Source organism: Limulus polyphemus, unplaced genomic scaffold (genome assembly GCF_000517525.1).
Source record: "Limulus polyphemus unplaced genomic scaffold, Limulus_polyphemus-2.1.2 Scaffold1643, whole genome shotgun sequence".
Lineage (NCBI taxonomy): Eukaryota > Metazoa > Arthropoda > Merostomata > Xiphosura > Limulidae > Limulus > Limulus polyphemus.
Genome location: NW_013667253.1, coordinates 165,323 through 178,110, shown reverse-complemented (window position 1 = coordinate 178,110; position 12,788 = coordinate 165,323). Strand labels below are relative to the sequence as shown.

The 12,788-nt window shown below is 33.0% G+C and overlaps 1 protein-coding gene across 1 annotated transcript in view; it reads right to left on the bottom strand.

Annotated features, from left to right (window-relative positions):
• Positions 1-9,792, bottom strand: part of LOC106464416 (protein dispatched-like) — a 79,608-nt gene extending 69,816 nt beyond the window's left edge. The window contains exon 1 of the mRNA XM_022392123.1: positions 9,673-9,792. The gene's annotated coding sequence lies outside the window, so the exon portion shown is untranslated. The remainder of the gene's footprint in view (positions 1-9,672) is intronic.
• Between the last annotated feature and the right edge of the window lie 2,996 nt (positions 9,793-12,788).

The following is a 12,788-nucleotide window of genomic DNA, read 5'->3' as shown; positions in this document are numbered from 1 at the left end:
ACCAGACTTACATCCACCGTTATAAGCTATACTTATATCCAATTAAATAGAGACCAGACTTACATCCACCGTTATAAGCTATACTTATATCCATGAAATAGAGACCAGACTTACATCCACCGTTATAAGTTATACTTATATCCATGAAATAGAGACCAGACTTACATCCACCAAAAACAGAGCAGATTTACTTTATCGTTACAGACAAGACTTACACCCATTGTTAAAAAATATTGTTATATCCATCAAGTACAGACTAGACTTCATCCATCAAATACAGACTAGATTTACATCCATTGTTAAAGACTACTGTTATATCCATCAATTACAGACTAGACTTACACCGATAGTTACAGACTAGACATACATTCATAAGTACAGAAAAACTAACTTACATCCACCAAGTATAGATTAGATATTTACACATAATTACAGAACAGATTTACAACCATTATTACAGACTGGATTTACATTTATCACGTACAGACTATACTTACACCCACAAAATACAGATTAAATGTTCATGAATCAAGTACAGATTAGACTTATTATATCCATTGTTATACACTAAGACTTACACATATCAAGTACAGACGAAAAATACACCTGAAAAGTACAGACTAGTCTTACATCCATCGTTACAGAATACACTCACGCCCACCATTTTAGACAGTACGTACACACATCGTTACAGACTAGACTTATATTAATCAATTACAGAATAAATTTACATCAATGAAGTACCGACTAGAATTACACTCATTACTACAGACTAGACGTATATTTGTCACAAAAATATTAAATTACACACATTTCTAAAGACTAAACTTACATCCACTAAGTACAGAAGAGGCTAATACCCTTCATTAAAGACCACAGTCATATACATCAAGTGCAGACTGAACCTACATCCATCAAGTACAGGTTAGCCTTATATCCGTCAAGTACAGAACATACTTACCTCCTACAAGTGTGTATTAGACTTGCATTCATGAAATACACAATAGACTTACTTCCATCAAATACAGACTAGATTCATTCATCATGATATACTAGATTTTCATGCATCGTTACAGACTAGAATTACATATATCAAAAAGAGACAAAACTTATATCCACCAACTACAGTCCAGGATTACATCGATCAAGTACAGACCACACTTAGGTCCATCAAAGACAAAGCAGAGTTGCATACATTAGGTACAGATTAAACTACATTGATAATGTAGAGACTTGACTTACATCCATCGTTACATAGTAGAATTACGCTCATCAGATAGAGAAAGACTTATTTCCATAGTTAAATACTACATTTATATCCATAAAAACAGACTAGATTTACATCAATGAATTTCAGACCAGATACACCCATAACGTACATACATTGTTACGGACAAGACTCATATCCATCAAGTAAAGACTAAACTTACATTCATTGTTAGAGATTACACTCACAAAAATACACCTATCAAGTACAGATTAGACTTACATCATTCAACTATAGATTAGACTTACACCGATCACTACAGATCAGAATTTCATCCAGCAAGTACAGAAAGACTTACTCTCATCGTTAAATATCCCAGTAATATTCATATAGAGCAGACTAGACTTAGATCAATCAAATATAAACCAGATACACTCATCACGCACAGACAAGACTTACGTACATTGTTAAAGACTAGACTCATATCTGTCATGTTCAGGCTAAACGTACATCCATCAATTAATTATTTGACGTCCACGCATCAAGCAAATATCATACTTATATCCATCAAATAAACAATAAACTTTTGCCAGTCAACTACAGACATGACTCACGTTTATCAGTTACAGACTAGAATTACATCCATCAAGTACAGAATAGACTTACACCAAAATTTTTCAAACCTACAATCAGAATAGACTTATATTGATCGTTAGAGACTAAATTTACATCCATCCAGTACAGACGAAAAATACGCCCATCAAATAAAGGCAGTAATTTTAATTATTAAGTACAGATTAGACTAACACCCATAAAATACTGAAAATACTTATTTACTTGTTACAGAGTAGAATTACACCTATCGTTAAACACTGGACTTACATCTATCAAGTATACTCTAGACCTACATTCACGAATTACAAACTAGACGTACATCCATCAAGTGTAGACCAGGCTTACATTGATCAATCAGTCCACAATTACAAAAACAGAAGGAGAAGACTCACATTCATCGTTACAGAATAGAGTTACACCCATCAGGTACATACTATATTTATACACATCCATCAAATATGAAAAACTTATTCCCATTGTTAAACACTATAGTTATATCCACCAATAACAGACTAGACTTTCATCCATCAATTACAGACTACACTTACATCTATCATCTACAGACTATACTTGCATCCATCCACTACAGACTAGATTACATTCATCATTAGAGACTACACTTACACCTATCAAGTACAAACAAAAAATACACCCATCAAGTAGAGACCAAACTTAAATCCATCAAATACAGACTAGATTTCCACACATCGTTACAGACGAAACTAACATTCAGATAATTGAGATAATTGATTCTTTATAAAATTTTGTTTTATATACCTATTGTAAGTTTGCGACAATTGTTTCATAATACAATGTTCATAATGTACCTATCGTAATGGTGTGAAAATTGTTTCGTAGCAATATATTGATGTTGTACCCGTTGTAATGGTGTGGCATTTGCTTTATAATAGAATATTGACGATGCACCTGTTCTAATTGTATGACAACTGTTTCCTAATAAGATATTGGCATGATTCACGTATTACCTTGTTGTTATAATTATTTCTTTGTAATACATTGTTGATACACCTGTTGTGACTATTGTTTCCTAATCAAATGTTAATGATACACATGCTGACATGGTATAGCAATTGTTTTCTTATTAAATTTTGATGACAAACCTGATGTAGTGGTGTTAAAATTATTTAATAATAAAATGCTGATAATGCACTAGTTGCAATGGTGTGACAAAACGTTTTAATGGTTTAGCAAATGTTTCCTAATACTATTTTCTACTTTTAATTGTCTAAGAATTGTTTCATAATAAAGTTTGATGATCCACCTGTTATAGTGGAGTATCAAATGTTTCCTAACTAAATAGTGATGAAATGCCTGTTTTAATGGTTTAACAACTGTTTCTTAATAAAATGTTAATATCATTTTCTTCTTTAAATGTGTAAAAACTGTTTCCCAACAAAATGTTGATGAAGTGACTTCAATAATAGTTTAACAATTGTTCCCTAATAAAATGTTGATGCCTGGTGTAATAGCGTGGCAATTATTTTGCAATGAAATGTAGATGATGCACTGCTCTATTGGTGTGACTAATGTGTTTTCATAAAATGCTTTTATGATGCATCTGTTATACTGTTTCTGTATAAAATGTTGATGAAACGCCTGCTATAATGGTATAATAATTGTTTCTTAATATAACGTTGATATAATTGAGCTGTTGTGAGTATTTGACAATTGTTTCGAACCAAAATGTTGATGATGGCACTTGTTAAAATGGTGTAATGATTCTTTCCTATTAAAATGTTGATGGTGACCATGTTCTTTTGATGTTCGTGTCGTAATGATGTTATCATTGTTTTGTAATAAAATGCTGACGCTACCCCTGTTGAAATGGTGTGACAATTGTTTCTTACCAGAAGGTTGTTCATAAACATGTAATGACTTGACAATTGTTTTGTAATCAAATATTGATGCTTCACCTGATGAAATGATGTGACAATTGTACCGTAATAAAATTATGATGGTGCATGTGTTGAAACAGTATCGCAGTTATCCCCTAATACGATATCGATGGTTCATTTGTTGAAATGGTGTTACAACTGTTTCGTAAAAAAACAATCGTATAATATGCCTGCTGTAGTAGTATGACAACGGTTTCCTAATAAAATGAGAATATGATACTTCTGTGGTAATGATGTAACATTTGTATTCTAATAAAGTGTTTTTGATTCTCGCATGTGATAACTGTTTCGCCAAAAATAAAAAATGTGATGATGCAACTTTGGTAATGTTGATGATGCATCATTTTTTTCATAATAAAATGTTCATATTGTTCCCTAATATAGTAATGAAGATGTTTCTGTTGTAGTGGTGTGACAATTGTTTTGTAATAAAATGATGATACCCCTGTTGTAATGGGGAGATAATTATTTCTTTACCAAATGTTAGTATATGTACTTATTGTAATGTGACAATTTTTTCTTAATAATACTGTAACGGTTTGAAAATTATTCATATCAATACGTTGATGATGTACTTGTAATGTTGTGGTAATTGTTTTCTGTTCGAATGTTGATATTTTTGCCTGTTGTAATTTTGTGATAATTGTTTTGCAACAAAATGTAGATGTAATGCACCTGTTGTAACGATATGTCTATTTTTTCTTTATAAAATGTTGATGTAATGCACCTGTTGTAACGGTATGTCTATTTTTTCTTTATAAAATGCTGATGATGCACCTGATGTAATGGTATGACAATGATTTTCTCACAAAATGTTGATGATACACAAGCTGTGGTGTTACAATTGTTTCCCGTTAAGATGCTGATATTATGTGGCTGTTGTAATGGTGTAACATTTGGTTCCTAAATAAATATTAGTATGATGGCGATGTTGTTGCGGTGTGACAACTGTTTCATAATAAAGCCTTGATGATGAACCTGGTGTAAAGGTAATAAAAGTTATTGCTAATAAAATGTTGGCGCAATGTACCTATTTTGAATGGTGTGTCAATTGTTTTCTAGTAAAATGCTGGAATGCATCTGTTCTAATAGCGTGACAAATGTTTCCTAAAATATCTTGATGTTATGCACCTGCTGTAATAGTGTGATAATTATTTCTTATGAAAATGTTGAAGATGCACCATTTGTAATCGTTTGACAGTTTGTTCCTAATAAATTTTGATATGATGCATCTTTTGTCATGGTATCACACTTGTTTCCCAACAAAACGTTGATGATGCACTGGTATATTAATGTGACAATAGTTTTGTAATAAAATGTTTATGCCGCACCTATAGTAAGTTTGATAAATTTTGCCTAATAAAATAAACTGTTAATGATGTATCTATTTTAACAGTGTGAAAATTGTTTCATACCGATATCTGTTGTAATGGTGTGGCAAATGTTTCGTAATAAAATGTTGGGATGCACCTGTTTTAATGGCGTGGCAATTATTTCATAACAATATATTGGTACGATGCCCCTATTGTATTCGTGTGACAGTTGTTTCCTAATAAAATGCTGGTATGATGTGGTAGTTGTAATGATGTTACAATTGCTTCCCAAGAAAATGTTGTAATAGTGTGACAACAGTTTTGTAATAAAATGTTGGTGCCGTATCTATTGTAATGATGTGAAATTGTTTCGTACCAGTATGTTGATGATCCATGTGTTGTAATATTATGACAATGGTTTCGTAATAAAATGTTGATGATGAACATGATGTAATGGTGTGAAACTGTTTCCTACTAAAATGTTGGTACGATGCACCTGATAAACTCGTGTAACAGTTGTTTTAATGGTTTGACAATTATTTCCTAATAAATACTGGAATGATATAAATATTATAATGTTTCCTAATGAAATATTTATTTCACAATAAACATTAATGTGTTTAAACCTGTTGATAATTATATCCACTGATAAAATGATGATATATTGGGCAAATTACAGTTTTGTGTCAATTCTTTCCTAATAAAAATTGATTATTTGTGTATTACATTAATGCTATGACAGCTGTTTTGTAATAAAGTGTTGATATTTCGGGCCTATTTTAATGTTGTAATAGTTGTTCCTGATTACTGTGTTGCGTCTATCTAACACGTGAAGAGTGTCCCTAATATCATTTGGTGTACTTATTGTAATGTTGTGCCAATGGTTGTATACTAAAATTTGGGGTAATTTGTCTATTGTAATGGCGTAACAATTCTTTATTACTGAAGTTCAAGTGTTACGTTTATTTTCTTTCTGTGACCGATTTACCACTAAGCACGACAGTGCTTAGTATGTAGGGATGGGCCGTGAAAAAATGGCTGCCGCATTCAATCTATTGCTTTATAATGCTTATAAATATCTGCTAAAGTTGAGTTGTAGCCTTATTTGATCACATAATTTCCATTATCGAGTGTTTCACGGTTTGTGAGATTCCTAGTTTAATTTAAAAGTGTTGTTAAAGTGGAGAACTAGGAACTAGCTAAAGAACCAAAGTTTTCACTTTTCTTTTTTCTTCTCCCACGCTAACCAAAAAAAAGAGTGAAATTTTCGCAATAGCTTTAATACGACAGAAAAGAATTTTAAGGGTACTTGGGAAAAGGCTATCACTAAGCACGGTAGTTCTTAGTATGTAGAAATGGGCCGAGAGAATGGCAGCTGCATTCAATCTATTACTCTATGATGCTTACAAATAACTTCTTAAGTTGAGTTATACTCTTATTTGAGCACCTAACTGCCATTATCGAGTTTTTCACAGCTTGTATAATAGTAATATTATTCTGTTCTTTTACCACATGTATTTATAATAAAAAGGAAAACTACTACTTAGTAGTGAATTCAATGTATAAGTATTTATTATTTTCATGATTCATAAATAACAGTTGTGGCAGCACAAATTGTTCTTATATAACAATCGTTTGTGACTTTTCCTTGCACAAACATGATGCCAGCCAAAACAGTGAATAAATAAATAATAATCTAAATTAATATTCAAGATATCAAGAAGATCAAGCACTTATGCAATTGACAAATCTGTGTACATGTTATTGATGTCTGAATTTAAAAACACCAGTTTCTTAATTATCAAAACAATGCATTATATATCGGTCTACTCTTCTTCAAATCTTCCGTGAGGTTGAGTTTGATGTGTGTGTGTGTGTGTATGCGTGGTATCATACTTCATGGCCTAGGATCTGTATAATGTCTTCCGTATTAATCTACATGACCCTAGCATGTGGTGGAGTCGATTGTATGCACATGCAGTGAGTTGGAAGGGGTGGGTTCTGTAAATATCCTCTTAACGTCGGTCCAGCACTCCAGGGCACTTGTACCAACCTTGAAGAACCATTCCTGTTTCACTGGTCCCCAATTTAATTCAAAATTAGAGAAACTGATATGATATTAACAATATATGTTGCCATTGAATTATAAAAATAAAATTCAATTATCAACCTACTTCAATGAAGTTCTTTAAAAAAAAAAAAGAGGGTAAAAAAGTAATAAAGAAATTTTCAAAAATTAAGTATGATGTAGAGATGGTAATGCCAAAAAGTACAGAAGCAAGCCGGGATGAATACACAAAACCATACAAAAATCACTACCTAAGTAGCCAAGTCTGTCCAAGAATAACTTTTATCTACAACTAAATGTTGAATTCCTGTCAGTTGCGTGAATTCAGGTTTGAATAAAAGCATTTAAACTGAATTGTGCTATACAGCCTAACAGTGGCTCATAACCATAAGTTTGTAACGTTGACTCAGTATTTTCTGGCTACTTATGTAGGGATTTTTGTATGGTTTTGTGTATCCATCTTTACTTTATTTCTGTACTTCTTGGTATTGCCATCCCTACATCATATTTATCTTTTCAAATTTTGTTTATTACTTGTTCATAATAAAGTATGATATTCTGTAGATTTATAATTTAGTAACATTTGTTTTCTGATAGAATTTCACGTGTTTATCATTTACAATGTTATGAAACTTGTTACCCAGCAATGGCTGATGCAAAATATTGGTGCTTACTGTAATAATGAAGAGTTTTTTTTGTCCACCGATGTGGTATTCCTGTAGTATTTCCCTTTTTTATGAAGGAAATTTTTATATTTACTGAGATGTATTTTATCTTTTTTGTCTTATACAGGTCTTGATAGCTTGTGTATATTAAAGTGAAGAAGCAGTAAAGGATTCAAACTGCTGTCGATCTTACCTTTGTTCTTAAAAAGAGGTTGTATAATTTAAACTTATTTGGTTGCTCTGGATTCATAAGGACTATATGCGCTAGCTGTCCCAAGTTTTGTGGTTGTTCTGGATTCACAAGGACTATATGCGCTATCTGTCTCTAGTTTTGTGGTTGTTCTGGATTCACAAGGACTATATACGCTAGCTGTTCCTAGTTTGTGGTTGTTCTGAATTCACAAGGACAATATGCGCTATCTGTCTCTAGTTTTGTGGTTGTTCTGGATTCACAAGGACAATATGCGCTATCTGTCTCTAGTTTTGTGGTTGTTCTGGATTCACAAGGACTATATGCGCTAGCTGTCCCTAGTTTTGTGGTTGTTCTGGATTCACAAGGACTATATGCGCTATCTGTCTCTAGTTTTGTGGTTGTTCTGGATTCACAAGGACTATATACGCTAGCTGTTCCTAGTTTGTGGTTGTTCTGAATTCACAAGGACAATATGCGCTATCTGTCTCTAGTTTTGTGGTTGTTCTGGATTCACAAGGACTATATGCGCTATCTGTCCCTAGTTTTGTGGTTGTTCTGGATTCACAAGGACTATATGCGCTAGCTGTCCCTAGTTTTGAGCTGACGGACTAAAGGGTAAGCAGCAAGTCAATAGCGCTCACTGCCAATTCGTGGGATATTTTAATCGAATAGTAAGATTTGACTATGATTCTTATAACACGCTCACAGCTTGGATGTGCGGAGTGCTATTTTGCGGTAACAGGACACAAACCACAATTGAAAGTAATGTAAATAGATAAATCGTGTTCCAAACTCTTTGATGAAAAACCTCACCCGATTTCTATAATTCTATTTTTATACACGAAAATTGTAAAATCAGACATACACACTAGTCTCATTACATGTAAATAGATTTATATGACATAAAGAGTACCAATTCTTATAGCATGGAGTTTCCCACGCATCAGACATAGCTTTCTTCCTATGAAACTTCATTTAACAAATAAAACAAATGTATCAAGTGTTAAGTTTATGTAATTTAAAGCAATATTTGACAAGTCTCTGCATGTGTCTGTGTGTAGCCGCTTATAACTGGCGAACCGTTGGAGCGGTTGTCACTAAACCTGGAATGTACCCTTAAGGCACCTTGAGGGAATGATATAGAGGTGTCGATGTTCAACATACTTGAACGGGTACGTCAGATAGTCTTAGATAAAACTATAATTTCTTATGAGGAAAGTTATCTCATCAACACTCATGACCTTTGCACTATGGAAAGCTATCATATCAAAATTTACTATCTTTAAATTTTGGAAAGTTGTCCTATTAAAGGCTATAGTTATATTTGATCTGTTGAAAACTATCATATGAAAGTTATTTATTATTTTTAAGTTAAAAGTTTGCACTTAACACGTGGTGAAAGGGTTAATTACAGTGAAGTCAGCTTTCCCAGAAAATTGTAGATTACTAAGATAAGTGAAGACGTACAGAGAACACGCATAATTTGCACCAAGGATTTTTTCTTTTAGTATTGTTTCCTAACATTTATGCTTTTTATACATATGCTAGAGTAAAACTGTACTCAAACAAAACAAAGTCTAGGTTTTGATGCGTCTTCACGTTCTTCAGAGGCTGACGAACTAACGTAACGCCGTAGAAACGGCTTATCTCTGTTATTAAATTTGATTATATGATCAGAGCCGAGGTTTAGCTCACCGTGCAATGACAGCTATACTCCGTCCCTGTGAAGCTCTTCTCCATGCAAATCTTGCTGCTATGCCGGGAAGTTCTCGGGCGTGGCTACCTCACTAACAGGGTCCTGGCCACATGAGCTGACAGCAGAGCTTTGGCTATGTTTCACACAGACTCCAGCCGGGATTGCACGTAAATGTAAGATCGTGCCCCTAGCCGAGTAGCAAGCTGCGCACACTTCCTGTTTGCAGCGACAGTTCAGACCTACATTACCTGGGATTTCTTGTTTTTGTGTCTTTCTGTGTGGTTAATAGGGTCTTCTTAGCATCAGCATATGAAAACTTTTTACATAAAAATTAAGAATGCTTTATATGAATATATCGTAGATAATCAAGTAAATCTGTGATTAATATAAATGTATTATAATTTGTTCAAATGAAACTGATTCATGTAAATTTATGGCATTTGTTCGCTCAGCTTTTTATACCGTTCAATGTCAGTCCACACTTTTGTTGTTTCTACACGGTTTTCCTTGCTCTTGTTCTTGTCTGCTTTTTTTAAACGAAAAAGCGAGTGCCGGAACACACCGAAGTTCTATAGTTTCACCTTTCACAATCCCATTATGGTGTACGAAGATTTGTTGTTTTATTTTATATTTGTTACTACCACAAGATTTCGCACACTGGTGACTGTATACATCTTATTTTTATCCAATCAGTGATAATACTCTAATGTCTAATTCTACTCCAGACTCAAGTTGATTTTTTCTCTGTATTCAATGTATATTGATTGTTGTTTTGTTTTACTATTGCACACTTTACGATAAACCCTTACTTTGAAGATCCAATGTTTTAAGTCAAGCTTAATAATGCAGTTAATCCTTACTAAAAGAAATTTGCATATTGTCAATAGAGAGAAAAAGACCATTTCAAAATTTAAGTATACGTTATTACATTTATTCAAAGGTTATGCCTAAATAATCAGTTGACCCAAATATATTAGGTAAAGAAGTTAACAATAAATCTAAAATACCATTATACCTTCTAGATTTCCTAACTAATTAGTGAAAAAAACCATCTTGAATTCTTATAAAAACCTGTCTCCCTCATGATTTGCCTCTAACATTTCCAAATCTATATCCCCGAAATTAAAATATGTAGAATTCCACTGTAGACTTTCACTGTACACTTCCACTGTGAATTTCACTGTAGACTTCCACTGTAGACTTTCACTGTACACTTCCACTGTAGACTTCCACTGTGAATTTCACTGTAGACTTCCACTGTAGACTTTCACTGTAGACTTCCACTGTAGACTTTCACTGTAGACTTTCACTGTAGACTTCCACTGTAGACTTCCACTGTAGACTTTCTCATTAATTTCATCTGGTAGTTTGTAACAAATTCCAACTAAAAGCTTTCTCCCCTCAAAACCACTAACCAAAACCCAAACAGATTCAACCTCTTGCTACCTTTGATATCCTTAACATTTTACACATAAATCCACTCCTCTCTCTCTCTTTTTTTTAGCACTCTATTCCTTTTAAACAACCTATAACCTGTATTTCAAAGAAATTCCTGTTCTCGAAGTTATCTACATTTGACTAAGTTTCATTTATAACCATTATATCAAAATCTTCTATTACAACCAGTCATCCATTATATTTCTTATACTTCTACCATTACCATAATAACAGTTTATTCTACCATTAAAATACCTTTGTACCTTGTTCCCACGCTATACCTTCCTCTACATCTTTTTTTTTTCATTATTATTCTGGCTCTCTCCACTGTCTAATCCTAATTTAAAGTTGCCCTTACAGTTCATAACCCTTGCAAACAAGCCAGCCCCTAGCCTATTTAAATGTAAACCTATTATTTATTACTCCGATATGACCACTCTAAATAATGCGTATTATTTACTGCTACGATACATCCACACTAAACAGTACCGATTATATACTGATCTTATACTACATCTATAAATAGTCCATATTATTCACTGGTTTAATACAAGTACATTAAATAGTACCTACTATTTTCTGGTCTGATAGTATCACATTCCACAAGTATCCTTTATCTATTGTTCTGACACAACTGAACTAAATATTACCTATTATTTACTACTTTGATACAACCAAACTATTATCCTATTATTTACTGGTTTAAATTAATCACACTAAACCATACCTATTATATACTGGTAACTTACAACCATAGTAAACGGTACATATCATTAGCTCATCTCACACAACCACACTATATAATTGCTCTTATTTACTGGTGTGATAAAAATACACTAAACAGTACCTATCGTTTACTGCCTTAACATAACTACACACAAAATTACTTATTACTTAATGCTCTGATACAACTACACGAAGTAGATTCTATTATTTACTGCCCTCATACAACAGCACCTACTGTTTAACGCTCTCACACAACGACATTAAACAGTCAATATTATTTCCTGCTCTGATAAAACCATACCAAATATTCATTATTATGTTTCTGCAGAGACACAGTTCTTTGCCATTGTTTCTTCTTCTTTCAAACACTTTTCAATCGACTGTAATTTCTTCATTTCCCGGCGAATTGACTTGAAGCTTGGTAGAGTTATACCTTGGTCAAATATGCCCAGACATTTTTTTTATTTAGGGCCTTTTAAGGACTTTATGGGGTGAAAAGTCAAACAACCCAAAAATGTATATTTGGGTTTCTGTGCGGTCATATGTACAGCAATTAAGATTAAAAATTGGCAAAAATATAAATGTTCATGCATTCAACACATTACCATAAAAAATTTGGTTTACACATTTTGAGTCACTTTAGGGGGTTAAAACTCATAAAAAGCATAATTTGGGGGTTTTGGTCAATTACTCGTCCATATTTAGACCAACTTACATGAGATTTGATACAAAGATTCTTTCCTACAGGTCCCATACATGTAACTACAAAATATGGAATATATCTACTTTTGGTAATTTTAGGGGGTCAAAAGGTCACAAAAAGCATAATTTTAGGAGTTTTATCCACGTTTTGACCATATTTCGACCACGTTACGTGGAAATTAGTACAAAGATACTCTTTGCAGATTCCAAACAGAGATACAGACAATTTTTGGAATTTTTATCTTTTGCT